The sequence below is a fragment of the Capra hircus genome, chromosome 5 (assembly GCF_001704415.2).
Source record: "Capra hircus breed San Clemente chromosome 5, ASM170441v1, whole genome shotgun sequence".
NCBI classification, from domain to species: Eukaryota; Metazoa; Chordata; class Mammalia; order Artiodactyla; family Bovidae; genus Capra; species Capra hircus.
Genome location: NC_030812.1, coordinates 38,010,011 through 38,028,197, shown reverse-complemented (window position 1 = coordinate 38,028,197; position 18,187 = coordinate 38,010,011). Strand labels below are relative to the sequence as shown.

Sequence of the window (18,187 nt, the reverse complement as noted above, 5' to 3'; positions counted from 1 at the left end):
CTTTAAGGTTCCTTACCTATCTAGCCACAATTTCACTGTGCTTTTTTGAACTTGGAGATCTTCCCAGTCTTTTGAGACCTGCCTAGCTTACTTATTAAAAATAAATAAATAAATGTATTGAGAACCTACTGCAAAACTGTACGGAGAGAGATGAAACGTTGCCTGACTACAGCCTTTGGTACCAGTTGTCACTCTATTAGCCCAGGGTCAAGGATCCCACCAACTTTATGGTACAGTGTGGGTGGCTGAGGTCAAGATTCAAAGCTAATAGTCTCTTAAAATGAGAAAGACTACTAAAGAGGGGAAAAAAAGATGGGAGGAACAAAATAGGGAAAAATAAGATAAAAATAAATCATAACAGATGGTCTACAAACAACAGTAATCTATTGCCTGGAAAATCCTGACCCTATTTTGGTCAGCACAACTATTAAAAAAATTTTTTTCCTCTGTTCTTCTAAAACAAGACAAAATAGAAACCAAAGAGAAAATACTGCACAATCTAGCTTTCAAAGCTGCAAGGAGGAAGGAATCCTTTGATGGAGGAAACAGGAAATGCAGTATATAAAACACCTTAATAGATGGATATTGAATTTTGTTTAGAACCAACGGAGTCTGAAGTACAGGTAGGATATCCAGGAAAGATGTCCAGAATACAGTTTAAAAAGTAGGGCTGACCCAGATACCAGGCAGGGTTAATGATACATATCAAGAGTTACATAGATGAAAATATTATTGGCTGAGCTTGTTCAGGAAATAAACTTTAAAAGAAAAAGTACTAAAGCACCGGTTCTCAAATTTAAGGTACATCAGGATTACTAGAAAGTGTTGTTTAGCTTGCTTAGCTCTGCTCCCAGGGTTCTGATTCAGTAGGTCTCAGATAGAGCCTAAAACCTGCATTTTTAATAGCTTCCCAGTTTAAGCAGAAGCCTCTGGTCCAGCCACCACACTTTGCAAAGAAGTGTGAAGGAGTGTAATATATTAACATTACTGCAGCAAAGAGTTTAAGATGGAGAGCAGGGAGCAGCAGAGAAATGAAAAAAAGATATGAAGGAACCTGATAATACAGAGCCAAGGAGTCTGATTTACTCTTTAAAGATGGGAGATCACTGAAGAAATTCAGACTTGAATTTTACGAAAATTACTGGCAGCAATATGGAAAAGAAAGGTACTACAGAGGCAGGGAAAGCTACTTTAACAGATCAGGCAAAAATAAAAAGGGCTTGAACTAAAAGGAAGAGGCCATGGGGTTATTTAAAGACAGAATGAAGAAGCAGAATCAAGGGGACATGGTGACTAATTAAACATGCCTTTCTAACTTCTCAACCAACATAGTCCCTTAGCAAAACGTACAGAAACTCTTGCTTGTTCTCATGTAACCAGTATTCTGTGGATGAAATTAAACAAAAAAACAAGGTCTTAGATGTGAATAAATGCTATGGAAGAAAAAAAAAGTAAGGAACACAGGGAGTTTTAAGGAAGCAGTTGCAATTTTAATTTTACCATCTGTTTTCTCATCTAGAGTATAAACTCCACAAAGAAAGAGACGGTATCAGTTTTATATACCACTGGATAACTAGTACCTAGCATAGTATTAGAAAATACTAGATACCTAATATTTGTTGAAAAATGAATGAATGATAAAATCAGGTTTAATGAGGAAAGGTTTTCTGCATTTATTAAAAAATTTTAATTGGAAGACAACTACTTTACAATCAGCCATAAGTATACATATGTTTCCTCCCTCTTGAACCTCCCTCCCACCCTTCACCCACAAAGATGTTTTTAAAGGAAAGGAATACTATCTCTACGCTTATTCACAGGATCAACCACTCACTACATAGAAGTAAGCAAGCAGTGAAAGGCAAGAGCAGCAGGAATTAATTTCTCTTTTAATTATCCTAGGGTATGCAAAGAGAAAGAAAGTTCAAAGGTGTGGCAGGTTGTGAAAAGATCTGGTTAAACTAGTGCCTGGTGAACAGTGAGTCACCTAAAATTGAGAGTCACTCCAAGCTATATAATGCAACTGAGGTGTAGTCATCATTTGTCTCCCAAGGTATTATGGGTGTCTGAATCTCTTCCTGCCGTAACAAATGAAGTTTGACAACTTCCTTTATTACAGTTTGTACTGTTACTCCCTTAAACCTAAAATTGAATACAAAATAAATTTATAAAAATTTTCAACTGAATTTCAATAAATTGAAAAATTTTAAAAATTCACATTCTAGAGTAGAAATCCTGATGTTTCCATCAATCAGTAAATTGACGTTGGTTATTTAGAGGCCATTATCACTAACTTCAGATACATAATCATGTATATTCTCTTTCTTTAGTGCTGTTTTTAAGCAAAACTGAATATTTTTCTAGGTTTTTCTGGATTCATTATTAACCTCAATACAGTATTTCCCTTAAGATGAAACTGTCTCAATCATGCATTCTCTGATCACGAAGTTTTTAGGAATGTAACTGCTGTGCTGTAGTTAGGTACTTAACATTTTTACAACGCTATCAATCACTCCTTCCCCGTCAGTATCTGTCTCCAAGTTGGTACATGTTGCTTATGAGACACAGTTCCTCAATCACTCCCACTTTTACATAAGAAAGAAAGCTAATTCCCAACTTCATGAACCTTACAATAAAACTGCTGCCAAATCTTTTTCATAGTTAACAAGTTCTCTCTCCAGAATCTTTCTAGAACCATCTGCCCTTTTTATATGGCCCATAAATCTGAAAAGGAAAGCATACCAATCAGTAGAGAATTATTTTCTCCATAAAACCATGAGGTTGAGTTAAATAAATCAATATTTTAAAACAAGTTATGAATCTAGATTTCTTCTAACTGTCATATTCTGAGGTAAGAATAAAAATAATAAATGTATATTCTCCCACAAGGTGAAAACAACACAGAAAGACAGACTAGCTGGCCTGGTCAGGTGAAAGACTGGAATTGGGAGACAAGCTAGAAGACCATCACAACAAACTAGAAATGATGGTGCTGGTCATGTTGGGTTTGTGGATTTTATCAAATTTAAGAAAAGGTGTCCCTGGGGGCAAGTGGAAATGTGAGACCAGTGTTTGCATAAGCAACCAGTAATTTGTGTACTTGGCACTGTCTGTCTGTTAACTTTTTGTTAGTTTTTAAGCACCAACAAATTTTCTATAGTTGCTCTCTTCTGCCTCAAAAAATATTATTTTTGTTTTTCAGTAGTTACATCTCTTTCTCTTTTAATCCTAGATTTTCCTAAATATTTATTAATTTACTTTTTTATTCTTATTTTAATTACATGGTTGATTTTCACTCAAAAATTACATCTTTGTTCCTCTTTTGTAGGATTATTTGGTCTGGTACAACTATGGATGAAAAGAAGCACAAAACATGTATATACATGTAGCTTAACTACTGAACAAGCTTTCTGCTGCTCTCTAATGGCTGAATGAGTTTTAAAGATCCTTCAAAGAAGGCAGGAGGAACACAGCTTCTGACGATCTCTTCAGCCTATCATAAACTGACCCACCTTCACCATGCTCCATTCAAAAGAAAGCTCTCCTATCTCTGGGGGTCTTTGGTTTAACTGTGATCCATTTTCTACTTAGTGAGAAAAATCTAAAGGAGAGCAGGGGATTTTAGAGGTGGGAGATAGATAGGATATAAGGGGAAGGGAATGTATAAGGTATGCCTTTTTTTATGTTCAGCAATTTATCATTCATGATTTTTGAAAATACACCTATAACCCTGAAGGTTCTGTGATCAGGACAAAAAGGTCACCCAGTTAGAAAAATAAGTGCTATCCAGACATATCTCAACTGTACTCTATTATTCACATATATTATGATTTGATGTAACTTGTAAAATATGGCTTTCCAAAATTTTGGGATCTCCATGTGTCCCTATGTATCCATCATAAATAGGTCAAGAGACGGTAAAGTTTGACAGGTCTCTTTTGCTTTCCTGTAACCTAAAAATTGATTTTCTGTACCATTAAAAAAAGAGGAGGGAACATTTCAACAAACATTTATGGATATCTCCTATTCCTCAGAACAAAGTACTTTCAGGAGCTGTCTGACTTTTCATGTGGGTAGGAGACTGGTTAATGGTGGCTTGATATATACCGTTTCTAACTACGTGTCTGCCGTCCACCCCAACCACCCTGCAACAAAAATTCTATGTGCTGAATATTACAAAATAAATACTTTAAGCTTGATTAACCTCATTACAAATTAGCTTTGTCAAGCTGGATAGGCAATAAATAAGATATAAGGCAATTATTCATTCTTTTCTAAAGGAGGCAGCATTATTCATAGCTGAGAAAGACACAATCTGTTGCAAAACACTAATATATATATTGTAAATTGAAGCAATATAATAAATTTAAGTGAGTAAAAGACTAAACCAAAAATCTAAACTTGTTGTGAGTTTGTGGATACACTGCTAACAAAGTCCAAAAATATACCAAGGAAGATTTTATAAACAAGCCCCAATTCAGTTCAGTTCAGTTGCTCAGTCATGTCTGACTCTTGGCCACCCCATGAACTGCAGCACGCCAGGCCTCCCTGTCCATCACCAACTCCCGGAGTTTACTCAGATTCACATCTATCGAGTCAGTGATGCCATCCAGCCATCTCATCCTCTGTCATCCCCTTCTCCTCCTGCCCCCAATCCCTCCCAGCATCAGAGTCCTTTCCATTGAGTCAACTCTTCGCATGAGGTGGCCAAAGTCCTGGAGCTTCAGCTTTAGCATCATTCCTTCCAAAGAAATCCCAGGGCTGATCTCCTTCAGAATGGACTGGCTGGATCTCCTTGCAGTCCAAGGGACTCTCAAGAGTCTTCTCCAACACCACAGTTCAAAAGCATCAATTCTTCGGCACTCAGCCTTCTTCACAGTCCAACTCTCACGTCCATACATGACCACAGGAAAAACCATAGCTTTGACTAGACGGACCTTGGTTGGCAATGTAATGTCTCTGCTTTTGAATATACTATCTAGGTTGGTCATAACTTTTCTTCCAAGGAGTGTCTTTTAATTTCATGGCTGTAGTCACCATCGGCAGTGATTTTGGAGCCCCCCAAAATAAAGTCTGACAATGTTTCCACTGTTTCCCCATCTATTTCCCATGAAGTGATGGGACCAGATGCCATGATCTTCGTGTTCTGAATGTTGAGCTTTAAGCCAACTTTTTCACTCTCCTCTTTCACTTTCATCAAGAGGCTTTTTAGCTCCTCTTCACTTTCTGCCATAAGGGTGGTGTCATCTGCATATCTGAAATTATTGATATTTCTCCCGGCAATCTTGATTCCAGCTTGTGTTTCTTCCAGTCCAGCGTTTCTCATGATGTACTCTGCATATAAGTTAAATAAGCAGGGTGACAATATACAGCCTTGACGTACTCCTTTTCCTATTTGGAACCAGTCTGTTGTTCCATGTCCAGTTCTAACTGTTAAAAACCTGTTAAGTATGCATAAATACAACTATAAATTAATTTTGTAAACACTGATTTAACTAGCTGCCAACTTCTAAGAATTCACTTTCTTGAAAAATTTTCTGATGTCATTTTGCTTCTGAGCCATTTACTTCCTTTTTCATGAAAATGGAATGAAAGGTTTAAAGTATGACTGCTTTGCATAAATAGTGACTATTAAATCAAAGGATTAAAGAGTCCTTTCTATGTGGCTTTCCCCACCTCCAAACAATGAAATAATCTACTCTGCTAATACCAGCAATAGTTAGATAGCTAACTTCTCAGCAAAACTCAATGCTACCTACCCTAGAGATAAATATTTTCTGTTACTGTTTCTACAGTAGATAGGCAAATAAAATCTTTACAAAGAATCACAATATATAAAACTGAAAGCAAACTAACGTCTTTTTATATATCTTTCTTTATTTTTTAAATTATAAGTATGATAACACTGGAGACTTACAAAATACAGAACAAAGTTACATATATTTCCACTATATATTACAATTAATTTTAAGTAAATTAAGATTTTTAGTTGGAGTTTCAATATTAAACTTTCAAAAATTAATAGGATGAATAGATAGAAAAGTAGAAGGGTACAGTAGACCTGAAAAGCACCATGAATCAACTTAACATAATTAAGATTTATACAATTTTCACACAACAGTAGAACACAAATTCTGTTTAAGTTCCCATAGGCTATCAACTAGGAGACAATGGAACGCATCCAGGGACATAAAACAAAGTACAAAAGTTTCATGGTCGAGTAGTGGCCACAGGACTGCAAAAGGTCAATCCTTTTGCAGGATTTCCAAGAAGAGCAGTACTAAAGAATGTTCAAACCACCAGACAATTGCACTCATCCCCCATGCTAGTAAGGCTATGCTCAACTCCTGCATGCTAGGCTTCAGCATTATGTGAACAGAGAGCCTCCAGATGTTCAAGCTGGGTTTAGAAAAGGCAAAGAAATCAGAGATCTAATTGCCAATGTTTGCTGGATCACAGAGAAAGCAAGGGAATTCCAGAAAAAATCTACCTGTTTCATTGACAATGCTAACGCCTTTGACTGTGTGGATCATAACAAACTGTGGAAAACTCTAAAGAGATGGGAATACCAGACCACCTTACCCGTCTGCTGAGAAACCTGTATACTGGTCAAGAAACAACAGTAAGAATCCTGTAGAGAACTGACAAACTAGTACGACAAGGCTGTTTATCGTCACCCTGTTTATTAAACTTATACACTAAGTGCATCATGAGAAATGCCAGGCTGAATGAGTTATAAGCTGGAATCAAGAATGCCGGGAGAAATATCAACAACCTCAGATATGTGGATGGTATCACTCTAATGGCAGAAAGCAAAGAGGAACTAAACAGTCTCTTGATGTGAAGGAGGAGAGTGAAAAGGCCGGCTTAAAACACAATATTAAAAAAACTAAGATCATGGCATCCAGCCCCACCACTTCAAGGCAAATAGAAGGGGAAAAGGTAGAAGTGGTGACTGATTTCCTCTTCTTGGACTCTGTAATCACTGTGGATGGTGACTGCAGCCATGAAATTAGTAGACGATTGCTTCTTGACAGGATAGCTATTACAAACCTAAACAGTCTGTTAAAAAAGCAAAGACATCACTTTGACAACAAAGGTCTGTATAGTCAAGGCTATGGTCTTTCCAGTAGTCACACATGGTTGTGAGACCTGGACCATAAAGAAGGTAGAGTGCCAAAGAACTGATGCCTTGAAACTGTGGTGCTCCTTGGACAGCAAGGAGATCAAACCACAGTCAATCTTAAAGGAAATCAACCCAAAATAATCATTGAAAGGACTGATGTTGAAGCTGAAGCTCAAATACTTTGGCCATCTGATGAGAATAGCCAACTCATTGGAAAAGACCATGATGCTAGGAAAGATTGAAGGCAGAAGGAAAAGAGAGTGACAGAGGATGAGATGGCTGGATGGCATCATCAATGTAATGGAAATGAACTTGGGCAAATTCCAGGAGATGGTGAGGAACAGGGAAGCCTGGTGCACTGCAAAGTCAGACACAACTAACTGACTGAACAACAACAAAGGTACTGAAATCATACGACTCTGTTCTCTTATCACCATGGAGTTTTGTTAAGAATCAGTATCAAAAGATATTTGAAAATAACCAACATATTTCCAAGTGCAATGTGACATTTACCAAGGATCTTTGATTTAGCCACTGAAAGCCTCAATCAAGTTAGCAGACTGAAAAAACAGAGGGTGACGACAGAGAAGAAAGCATTTAAATGAGCAATCAATATCAAAATGAGAAATTTAATGTCTAAGATAACTTAAAATTTGAAAATTAAATGTCCACTTTTAAATGATGGGTATATCTAAGAAGATACAACAAAGAAAATCAGAAAATATTTGTACTAGAATAAAAATTAAATAAGAACTTACCAGAATCCGTTGCATGCACTGGAGATGCTCAATGCAACTAAATACAATGTGGAATCTTGAATAAGGTATGAAAATAAATAATGGACACTAGCATAAGATTTTTTTGTAATCTGAACAAAATCTGTACTTTAACAATACTGTATCACATTTCCTATTTTTTTATGATATAGTATTTCTTTATATTCTCAGAACTGGATTAGAGGTTTCAAGCCTCATTCAAATTGTCTTTTTCAAATATCACTGATAAATTTTCTAAACTTTTAGCAATAATACTAGATGCCAAAATCCACAGAACTATATCAAAGTTCTGAGTAAATATAAATCAGAAATCTATCATTCTGTTCATATTAAGTCAAATAAGTGGAATTGAAATGTCATAAATTATTAGCTAGGCAAAAATTCCTAAAATTTCTAAAATATATATATTATACATACTCTTTATATTATACATACTAAAGCTTTTCCACTATGCTTGATAAAGGATTGAGAAAAAACAAGAAAAAAAGAGATGGAAAAATTGGAAAACAAACTAAATGAAAAGGGAGCACTGAATATGAAATAGAAAAAGTGAAACATACTAGATAAAAGTAAAAGACCATCATATAGTCCAATCGTTTTTAAACATAGGTGCTCATTAGAAACACATCTGAAGCTTTGGAGAAAAAAGCAATACTTGGGCATTTGTATTTCTCAAAAAATTTCAAGATAATTCTGATATGCACCTATATTTTAAATAGGTTTTTCTATTAAATAATAGTTTTAGTGATACAGAAGTCTAATTTTTGTTGACCAATCATGATACAATAGTATTAAGCAAATAACAGTTACATAATCACAATAATAAAAGATGTTTATCAGTTTTCATACTCAATAGCCAGACAAAAAAAAACAAGATAATTATAACTTCAAACCATAATGGAAATATGATTAACCTAACAATATAAAGTAATTACATACAATTTGGGGGGTTAAGTAGAATGATGTGCTAAGTGGAAGTGCATACAGGTACATGATTTCATCCACCTAGCCAGTCTAGGTCTTTTGGTTGGTGTATTTAATCCATTTACACTTAAGGTAATTATCTTAATTGTTTTGGGTTTATTTTGTGTAGGTCTTTTCCTTCTCTTTTGTTTCATGCCAGAGAAGTTCCCTTAGCATTTGCTGTAGAGCTGATTTGGTGCTGCTGAATTCTCGTAACTTTTGCTTGTCTGGAAAGCTTTTGATTTCTCCGTCAAATGTCAGTGAGAGTCCTGCTGAGTAGTAGTCTTGGTTGTAAGTCCTTCCCTTTCATCACTTCAAATACTCTTGCCTTTCCCTTCTGGCTTGTACCCTTGTATGTCGTCATTTTTCCCTTATTGTTTTTCATATTTCATCTGCGTCTTTAGTTTTCATCAGTTTGATTATGATGTGTCTCAGTGTGTTCCTCCTTGGGTTTATCCTGCCTGGGACTCTCTGTGTGGAATTCCTGGACTTGGCTGATTATTTCCTTTCCCATGTTAGGGAACTTTTCAGCTATTATCTCTTCAAATATTTTCTTGGATCCTTTCTCTCTCTCTTCTCCTTCTGGGACCCCTAAAATGCAAATGTTGGTGGATTTAATGTTGTCCCAGAGGTCTCTTAGGCTGTCTTCATTTTCTTTCTTTTTCCTATATTCTGTCCTCCAGGTCACTTTATCCATTCTTCTGCCCAGTTGTTCTGTTACTGATTCCTTCCACTGTATTGTTCATCTCTGTTTGTTTGTTCTTTAGTTCTTCTAGGTCTTTGGTAAGCATTTCTTGCATCTTCTCCATTCTTTTCCCAAGATTCTGGATCATCTTCACTATCATTATCCTGAATTCTTATTCTGGACAGTTGCCTATCTCCACTTCATTTAGTTGCTTTTCTGGGGTTTTATCTTGTCCCTTCATCTGAGACATAACCCACTACTTTTTCATTCTGACATGGTTTCTGTGACATGGTTTTTGTTCTAGCCACTGTGGGATTGTGGTTCTTCTTGCCCTCTGGTGGATGAGGCTAAGAGGCTTGTGTAAGTTTCCTGATGGGAGGGACTAGTGGTGGGAAAAACTGGGTCTTGGTCTGGCAGGCAGGGGCATGCTCAGCAAAACTTTAATCCAATTATCTGCTGATAGGTGGGGTTGCACTCCCTTCTTGTTAGTTGTTTGGCCTGAGGTGTCTCAGCCCTGGGGTCTATGCGCTCTGTGGTAGAGTTAACTTCGATATCCAAGAGGGCCTATGCCAGGGAGCACCTTCCAGGATTGCTGCTCCCAGTGCCCCACCCCAATGGAGAGCCACCAGTGACTCACGCCTCCGCAGGAGACCCTCCAACACTAGCAGGCAGGTCTGGTTCAGCCTCCTGTAGAGTCACTGCTCCCTTCCCCTGACACTCAATGCACACAGGATTTTGCCTGTGCCCTCTAAGAGTAGAATCTCTGTTCCCCCTAGCCCGGTGGAAGTCCTGTGATAAAATCTCACTGGCCTTCAAAGTCAGATTCCCTGGGGATTCCCAGTCCCTTTGTCAGATCCCCAGGCTGGGAAGCGTGATGTAGGGCTCAGAGCCTTCCCAAATGCAAGAGAGCTTCTTTGGTATTATTGTGCTCCACTCTGTGGGTCGCCCACCTGGCGAGTATGTGATTTGATTTTACTGTGTCTGTGCTCCTCCTACTGTCTCGTTGTGGCTTTTTCCTCATCTTTGGACATGGGGTGTCTTCTTTAGGGGGGGTTCTAGCACCCTCCTGTCGATGGCTGTTTAACAGCCAATTGCGATTTTGGTGCTCCCCCAGGAGGAGATGAACACATGTCCTTCTACGCCATCATCTTGAATCAATCTTGAAAGCAAACTAATGTCTACTGAGGTTAATGTGGAGACTCCACAGCCCCCACCTGTTCAGTGCTCACCCTTGCATCTCCCAGTTGACCCTGAGGTATGGGTGTGAGGAAAACAATTCTGTCTGCTGATCCAAGGTATTCACACCAAACCAACTGACACCTCAGGTTCAATGCACTTTGTCTTTTTACTTGCCTTAATTTGTTTACAGAATGCAATGTACAGTATCCTTCATAATTTTAAGAATCTATGCTGAGTATTTTGAAGAATTTTTATTCCGAGGTTTATATACATTTAATTTTCAACATCAAACATTTCCTCAGAGGCCCAGGACGTAATTTTCCCTAAATTCCTGAGAGGTGGTGGCAGGACACTTGATTCCTTGGGAGCTACTGAAACACTCTCTGCTAAGTATAGACAAGATACATGACTACATCAACTTTATGAAAACTATGCTAGTGTTCAGCAATTAAGTCTTTGAAAAATCACTCAAATTATTAAAGAACACCACAGTCCACTTCATTTGAAAGACTAAAGACATGCTCCAGAGCTATAGACAAGTCATCTTCAACTTTTCCATGCCCTGAGTCAAACTAAAATCAAGTCCTTTCACTTTTCTTTCAATATTATTTCCACAGCTCTCCTCCTCATTCCCATAAGCACCATGCTGGCCTAAGCCAACAGCCACCTTCTATATTTCCTGACTTGACTCCTGACCTCCTCCCTCCAATCCAAGGTCACTCTTCCCTACAGTCATTCACTTAACAAATATTAACTAAGACCTCACATGTTCAAATCACCGTTCTAAGTACTGAGGATAAAGTGCCGAACAAACCTTACTGTGTTCTCTTTCCTTGTCATGGAGTGACCTTGATTCTCATTTCAGAAAGACAACAGAAGCTATTTGATAGTTTAATTTTCCCTCTCCATATTCCAATTTAAGGTCATGCCAACAAGATCCCTTCTCCCAGGACACAACTCCTGCTCCAACCATACTTCCTTCTCTACTAAGTTATTCCTGTCAGCATACAAACACAAGATAGTTTTTACCTGAAAAAGAAAAAAAAAGTAAGCCCATCCCTACTTCCACATCCCCTTCTAGTCACTTGCCCCATTTCTTTGTTCTCTTTTCCACAGTAAGCATTAAATGATTTGTCTGTACTTACTTTCCCCTCTTCTCTCATGAGCTCACATCAATCTGGCTTTTGTCCCTATCACTCTACCAAAACATTTCTTTCAAGTAAAGTATTTCAATGAGTGCTTTACCATGTCCATTAGTCAACTATAGCTCGAATTTCACTCCATTTCTTCAAGCCATATTTTAGAGTTTATCACACTTTACCTCCTGACAGAACTATAATTATCTTCAGAAGCCTCTAGAATACCACACTCTTTTTAATTTTTTTTTTTTTTTTGCCTCATTTTCTACTCCTCCTCTTTCCAAATTCTAAACTTTGGAGGGGCCAGGAATCAGCCTTGAGGTTATCTCTTCTATCTACATTAACCTTCTAGGGTGGGCTATTCAAAGTATGATCCATCGGCTCAACTGAGAGTACCAGCATCTGGGAGCCTCAAAAAAATACAAATTCTCAGAATTCGCCCCAGAAATATGTGTATTTGCTTGCAAACAAAAGCTTGAAAAATGACTATCCTAGGTGACCTCATTCAATACTTGCCTTTAAATACTATCTGTACCATGGTTCTCAGCCCTGGCTCCACATCAGAATTAACCTGTGATGCTTTTTAAAAATAACTGCACCTAGGAAAAAAGAAGTTAAATTTTGCTAAATTTTCTAAATTGAATAAGATCTGTCAAAATGAATATTTAAAACTTCTGGGCATAAAAGTTTCCCTCAAGGACACACATACATTCATGCACACACAAAATCCCTCATGCTGAAATATATGAAAAAATGTGATCCATACAAGCCAGCTATTCCATTCTAAGATATTCATCTTAAGGAAATATATGTCCACGCAAAGACTTATACACAAACTTTCACAGTAGCTTTATTTGCCGTGGCCCCAAACTGAAAACAACCCAAATGTTCATTAACAGCTGAATAAAAAAAAAATTCATACCATGGAATACTACTCAGTAACAAAAAGGAAACTCCTTTATACTTGAAGGAGTTACACTCAAAACAGTTACAGAAGATACACGGAAGAGTATATACTGTTAAGATTTCATTTATAGAATCCCAGAAATTTTAAGCTAATCTACACAGAAAGCAGATCAGCAGTTGCCCAGTAACTGAAGATGGGAGGGAGGCATAATAGGGAAGAACATTTGAAATAGGATATAAAGAAACTTCTACTGGTGATGGATATGTTTCACTATCATAATTGTGGTGATGGTTTCACAGGTGTATTCATCTGCCAAAACTTGTGTGTAGTATATTGGGCGTCAAATATACCTCAATAAAAGTTGTTTAAAAAATGTTTAATCTAACCACTAGCCAAATTAAAACAGGAATACCTGAGCCCCACTCCCACATTAAATGAGAATATATAGGGGTGGGACCAGGTTTAGAAATGTTCTGAAAATTCCCAAACTGATTATAAAGGGCATCCAAGGTTGAAAACTACTGCTCTATACAATGATACTCCAAAATTTCTATCACCAGCCCCAATGTCCCCTCTAAACTCCAGTCTTATAAACCAACTACCTACTCAAATCTTCATTTGGATCTTTGGCAGCAACTCAAAATAACTTATAATTTTGATTGCTCCCTCCTCCCATTCTTCCATTCTTTGAGTCTTCCTATCTTAGTAAATAGCACTCCATTTTTCAGTTTCTCTGACCAGACACTTAGACATAGTATTCATGCCCCACTTTCTCTCACACCCACATCTAATTCACAAGCAATTTCTTTCCACTCTACCTTCAAACTATATCTAGAATTGGATGATTTCACACTGTTCCTACTGATACTACATGTGCAACAGTTATGAAGGTAACTAATGTCCCTGGAAGGAAGACTATGCTCCCTCAAAGCAGTCAGCTGATCCTTCTAGGTGTAAATCAAAGTATACCACTCCTATGCCTGAAACAGTTCAATGGATTCCTCCTCCCTACCCAAACTCCTGCCCCAGGCAAAAAGAATACATGGCAACCGACAAGAAAATCCAAAATTCTTGCTCTAGACTGCAGCCCTACATGATTTAGTTCCTCTTTTGCTTCATCTCCTATACTCTCCTCTCTGAAATCCTCTGTTCCTGGAGTCTCAGTTGGTTCAGTTCAGTCACTTAGTTGTGTCTGACTCTTTGCAAGCCCATGGACTCCAGGCTTCTCTGACCATCACCAACTCCCAGAGCTTGCTCAAACTCAAGTCCATCGAGTCGGTGATGTCATCAACCATCTTGTCCTCTGTAATCCCCTTCTCCTCCTGCCTTCAATCTTACCCAGAATCAGGGTCTTCTCTTATGAGTCAGTTCTTCACATCAGGTGGCCTAAGTATTGAAGGTTCAGCTTCAGCCATCAGTCCTTCCAATGAATATTCAGGATTGATTTCTTTTAGGATTGACTGGTTGGATCTCCTTGCAGTCCAAGGACTCTCAGGAGTCTTCTCCAACACCACAGTTCAAAAGCATCAATTCTTCAGCACCCCGCTTTCTTTATGGTCCAATACTCACATCCATATATGACTACTCGAAAAACCATACTTTGACTATATGGATCTTTGATGGCAAAGTAATGTCTCTGCTTTTTAATATGCTGTCTTAGTTGGCTAGGGCTGCCATAACAAATACTAGAGACTGGGTAGCTCAAAGAACATCAATTTATTTTCTCAAAGTTTGGGAGGCAGAAAGTCCAACATCAAGTCTATCAGGATTCAGTTTCTGGTGAGTACTCCCCCTCCTGGCTTGCGGAGGCCTCCTTGCTGTTCCTCACATGGCAAACAGGGAGAGTGATTTCTTTTTCCTCTTCTTAAAAGGTCACCAATCCCATCCCATTAGGATTTCATACTTATGACCTTGGCCTTCCCTGCTGGTTCAGCTGGTAAAGAATCTGCCTGCAATGTGGGAGACCTGAGTTTGATCCCTGGATTGGGAAGATCCTCTGGAGAAGGGAGCAGCTATCCATTCCAGTATTCTGGCCTGGATAATTCCATGGACTGTGTAGCCCATGGGATGGCAAACAGTCGGACACAACTGAGCGACTTTCACTTCACTTACAACTTATTTAACTTGCATGACCTCCTGGAAGCCCTATCTCCAAACAGTCAAACTGGGGATTAAGGTTTGGATATATAAATGGGTATGCGTATGTGTTTTGCACAATGCAGTCCACAACATCCAACCTCTCTGGCCTATGCCTGTCTGGAGGTTTCCCTTATGACTTCCTCTGTCTACTCACTCCCTCACTTCTTCCATGCCTCTGTTCACATGTCAACCATCAGGGAAGTCTCTCCTAACTTGACAAAATAGCACTCTCTTCTCTGACCTTACTCCCCCTTCTGTGCCCATTCCTGTTTCCCTCATTATGCTTTATTTCCTTTAAAACATTTGTTTTTACTTACCACATCATGTATTGCCTGTTTATTGCCTGTCTTCCCCTAACAGAAAAGAATTTAAGCTACCTTCCACCCCTTTAAGTGTAAACAAGGACTTTTTCCTGTTTTATTCTGTTCACTGCTGTTTGCCCTCTTCCTATGGCATAAAAACAAAACAAAACAAAAAGCCATCCTAATGTGTTTTTAATAGATGGGTGAATAGAAACCCTCCTCTTCAAAAATTTCCAGGGACCTTAGGCAGTCCTATAGCAGTTGCTGAATGCTGGTTGCACAGTAGCCAACACAGAAAGTCTTTTACAAATTACAATACTTAGGCCCCACTCAGACCGACGGAATAAAATTCCCCAGCAGTGAAACTTGGTATTTTGCATAGCTCCTCCATTGCTCTTCTTCTATAGCCACTGCAGAGTAAGATCAAAGTGCTAGCTAAACTGCCAAGTTTCTCCAAGTCAGATTCTAGGATCTGTCAAGTGAAGCAAATTACTGCCTTTCACCTTGTACTTCTCTAATGCACCCAGATCCCACCTCTTCCAAACAGCCTTCTTACTGGAGCCTGTATGTATCTCTCCCCTCTCGAAAACCCCATAGCCCATGAGGACTATCAGGTAATCATAGTAAATACATATATACCATGAAGTAAAGCTTAGTCCCATTTTTAAACTACTTATATGTATTTTAATGCCCCACATGTGCTATGCACATACTAGACACAATAAACATGTTGAATAAAGAAAGCTTGTTAATAAAATTATTTCCTTTTTCAATCTGTCCTAAACCTGAGAAAGGGTACACGCTCAAATCTTTCCTTTAAGAACCACTCAGGGGTTCCCTGGTGGTTCAGTGGTAAAGAATCTGCCTGCCAATGCAGCAGACACAGGTTTGTTTGATCACCCATCCAGAAGATCCCACATGCCGCAGAGCAACTGAGCCTGTGCGTCACAACTAACGAGCCTGTGCTCTAGAGTCCGGGAACCGATACTACTGAAGCCTGCATGCCCTAGAGCCCAGGTTCCACAACAAGAGGAGCCACCGCAACGAGAAACCCTCACACCACAGCTAGAGAGTAGCCCGCACTCCCATCACACCATCAACAACTAGAGAAAAGCCCACGCAGCCGCGAAGACCAAGCACAGCCAAAATTAGGTAGTTTCTTAAAAATATCAATCCCTCTCATCTGATCTATCAATGCAACACAACCCCCCTCCCCCCAAAAAATAGAACCACTTAAATCAGTGGTCCCAAACCCTGATGACAAATTGCAAACACCTGAGGAGCTTTTAAGACACTATTTCCTTGTCTCCTTTAGGAGCTGTGATTTATTTAGCCTGGGATAGAGCCTGGTCGGAGAAGGCAATGGCACTCCACTCCACTACTCTTGCCTGGAAAATTCCATGGATGGAGGAGCCTGGTGGGCTGCAGTCCATGGGGTCGCTAGGAGTCGGATACGACTGAGTGACTTCACTTTCACTTTTCACTTTCATGCACTGGAGAAGGAAACAGCAACCCACTCCAGTGTTCTTGCCTGGAGAATCCCAGGGACAGGGGAGCCTGGTGGGCTGCCGTCTATGGGGTCGCAAAGAGTCGGACACGACTGAAGCGACTTAGCAGCAGCAGCAGCAGCAGCAACAGAGCCTGGTATTCTTTTTCAGTTTGGTTTTCTAGTTCCTAAAGTGATTCCAATGTGCAGGAGAGCTGGGAACCAATGACTGAAACACATCAAAAGTCATTACCTTTTGTAAACATAGAAACTGACAACATTTAAAAGATGGTGAGAAAAACTAAGCCTATGAGCCACAACTACTTAGTCCACAGGCAAGTTGAAACTACTGAGCCCACTACTTAAGCCCGCACACCTACAGCCTGTGTTCAGCAACAAGAGAAGCCACCACAATGAGAACACGCACCATAATGAAAAGGCACCCCTGCTCACTGCAACTACACAAAGCCCGAGTACAGCAATGAAGACCCACCACAGTCAAAAAATTAAGTAAGTAAATCATTAAAAAAAGGATGCTGTTACAGTCTGCAAAAAATAGCTCTTATATTTTCAAAGTCTTTCTTTTATGATATTGATGAACTCCTACTTATTGATCAAGATGTCTATTTTAAGCTAAAACAAGTCTTATCCAGAGATTAACTTTCTGTTTTGTGGCTCAACTTCTCTTCTAGTAATCCATATTTGTAGAGGACTTACTAGTACCAGCTATTTTTCTTGCGTTTTTCTTCTTTCCTTCATTCATCTACTCATTCATGAACATGTTTATTGTGGCAGCCTTCTTCTAAGATGTCCCCAATAATCCCACTCACTGGTATTCATGCCCTATCTCATGTCCCTGGGAGTGACTGGATCTTGTAAAGTGCTTCTAACAGACAGACTATAGCAAAACTGATTTTTGCAAAATTAGGATACCAAAGGACTCTATCTTCCATCTTGTTCACATCTTCCTGCCTTGTTGTGAGTGCCTCTATGTAAAGTGGTCCACATGACAAAGAAGCCTGTTCAGCACTCAGTGAGGAAAGGAGGGCTGCCAACAGCCACCTAAGAAAGCCTGGAAGCAATTCCTCCCTCACCGATGCCTTGAGATGACTGCAGCCCAAGAGAGACCCCAAGTCAGAAGCCCCAGCTAAGCTGTCCCCAGATTCCTAACCCACAGAAACAGTGAGGCAATTAATGTTTGTGCTTTTAAGCAGCTAAATGTTGAGATAATTTATTATGCAGAAATAGATAATATACTCATTGAAACCAATTTATATTCCAGGTATTATGACATCATCCTTCATTACAGAAAATCTGATACCCATATTGGATGACAACCTCTTTGATACACCTAGCTCTGCTCCACTGAATCTTTATATATTACACAGAGGTTATGGTATGGACTTAGGTCACCACTGGACTACAGCAAACCATCTGTCAGATACAGCACCTTCAGCATGGGACAAGCCGTCCTGTGCTTGCAGT

At 39.0% G+C, this 18,187-nt stretch overlaps 1 protein-coding gene across 3 annotated transcripts in view; it reads right to left on the bottom strand.

The window, feature by feature from the left end:
* YAF2 (YY1 associated factor 2) overlaps positions 1-18,187 on the bottom strand; it is a 75,781-nt gene that overhangs the window by 3,034 nt on the left and 54,560 nt on the right. The gene's annotated exons all lie outside the window — the stretch shown is intronic.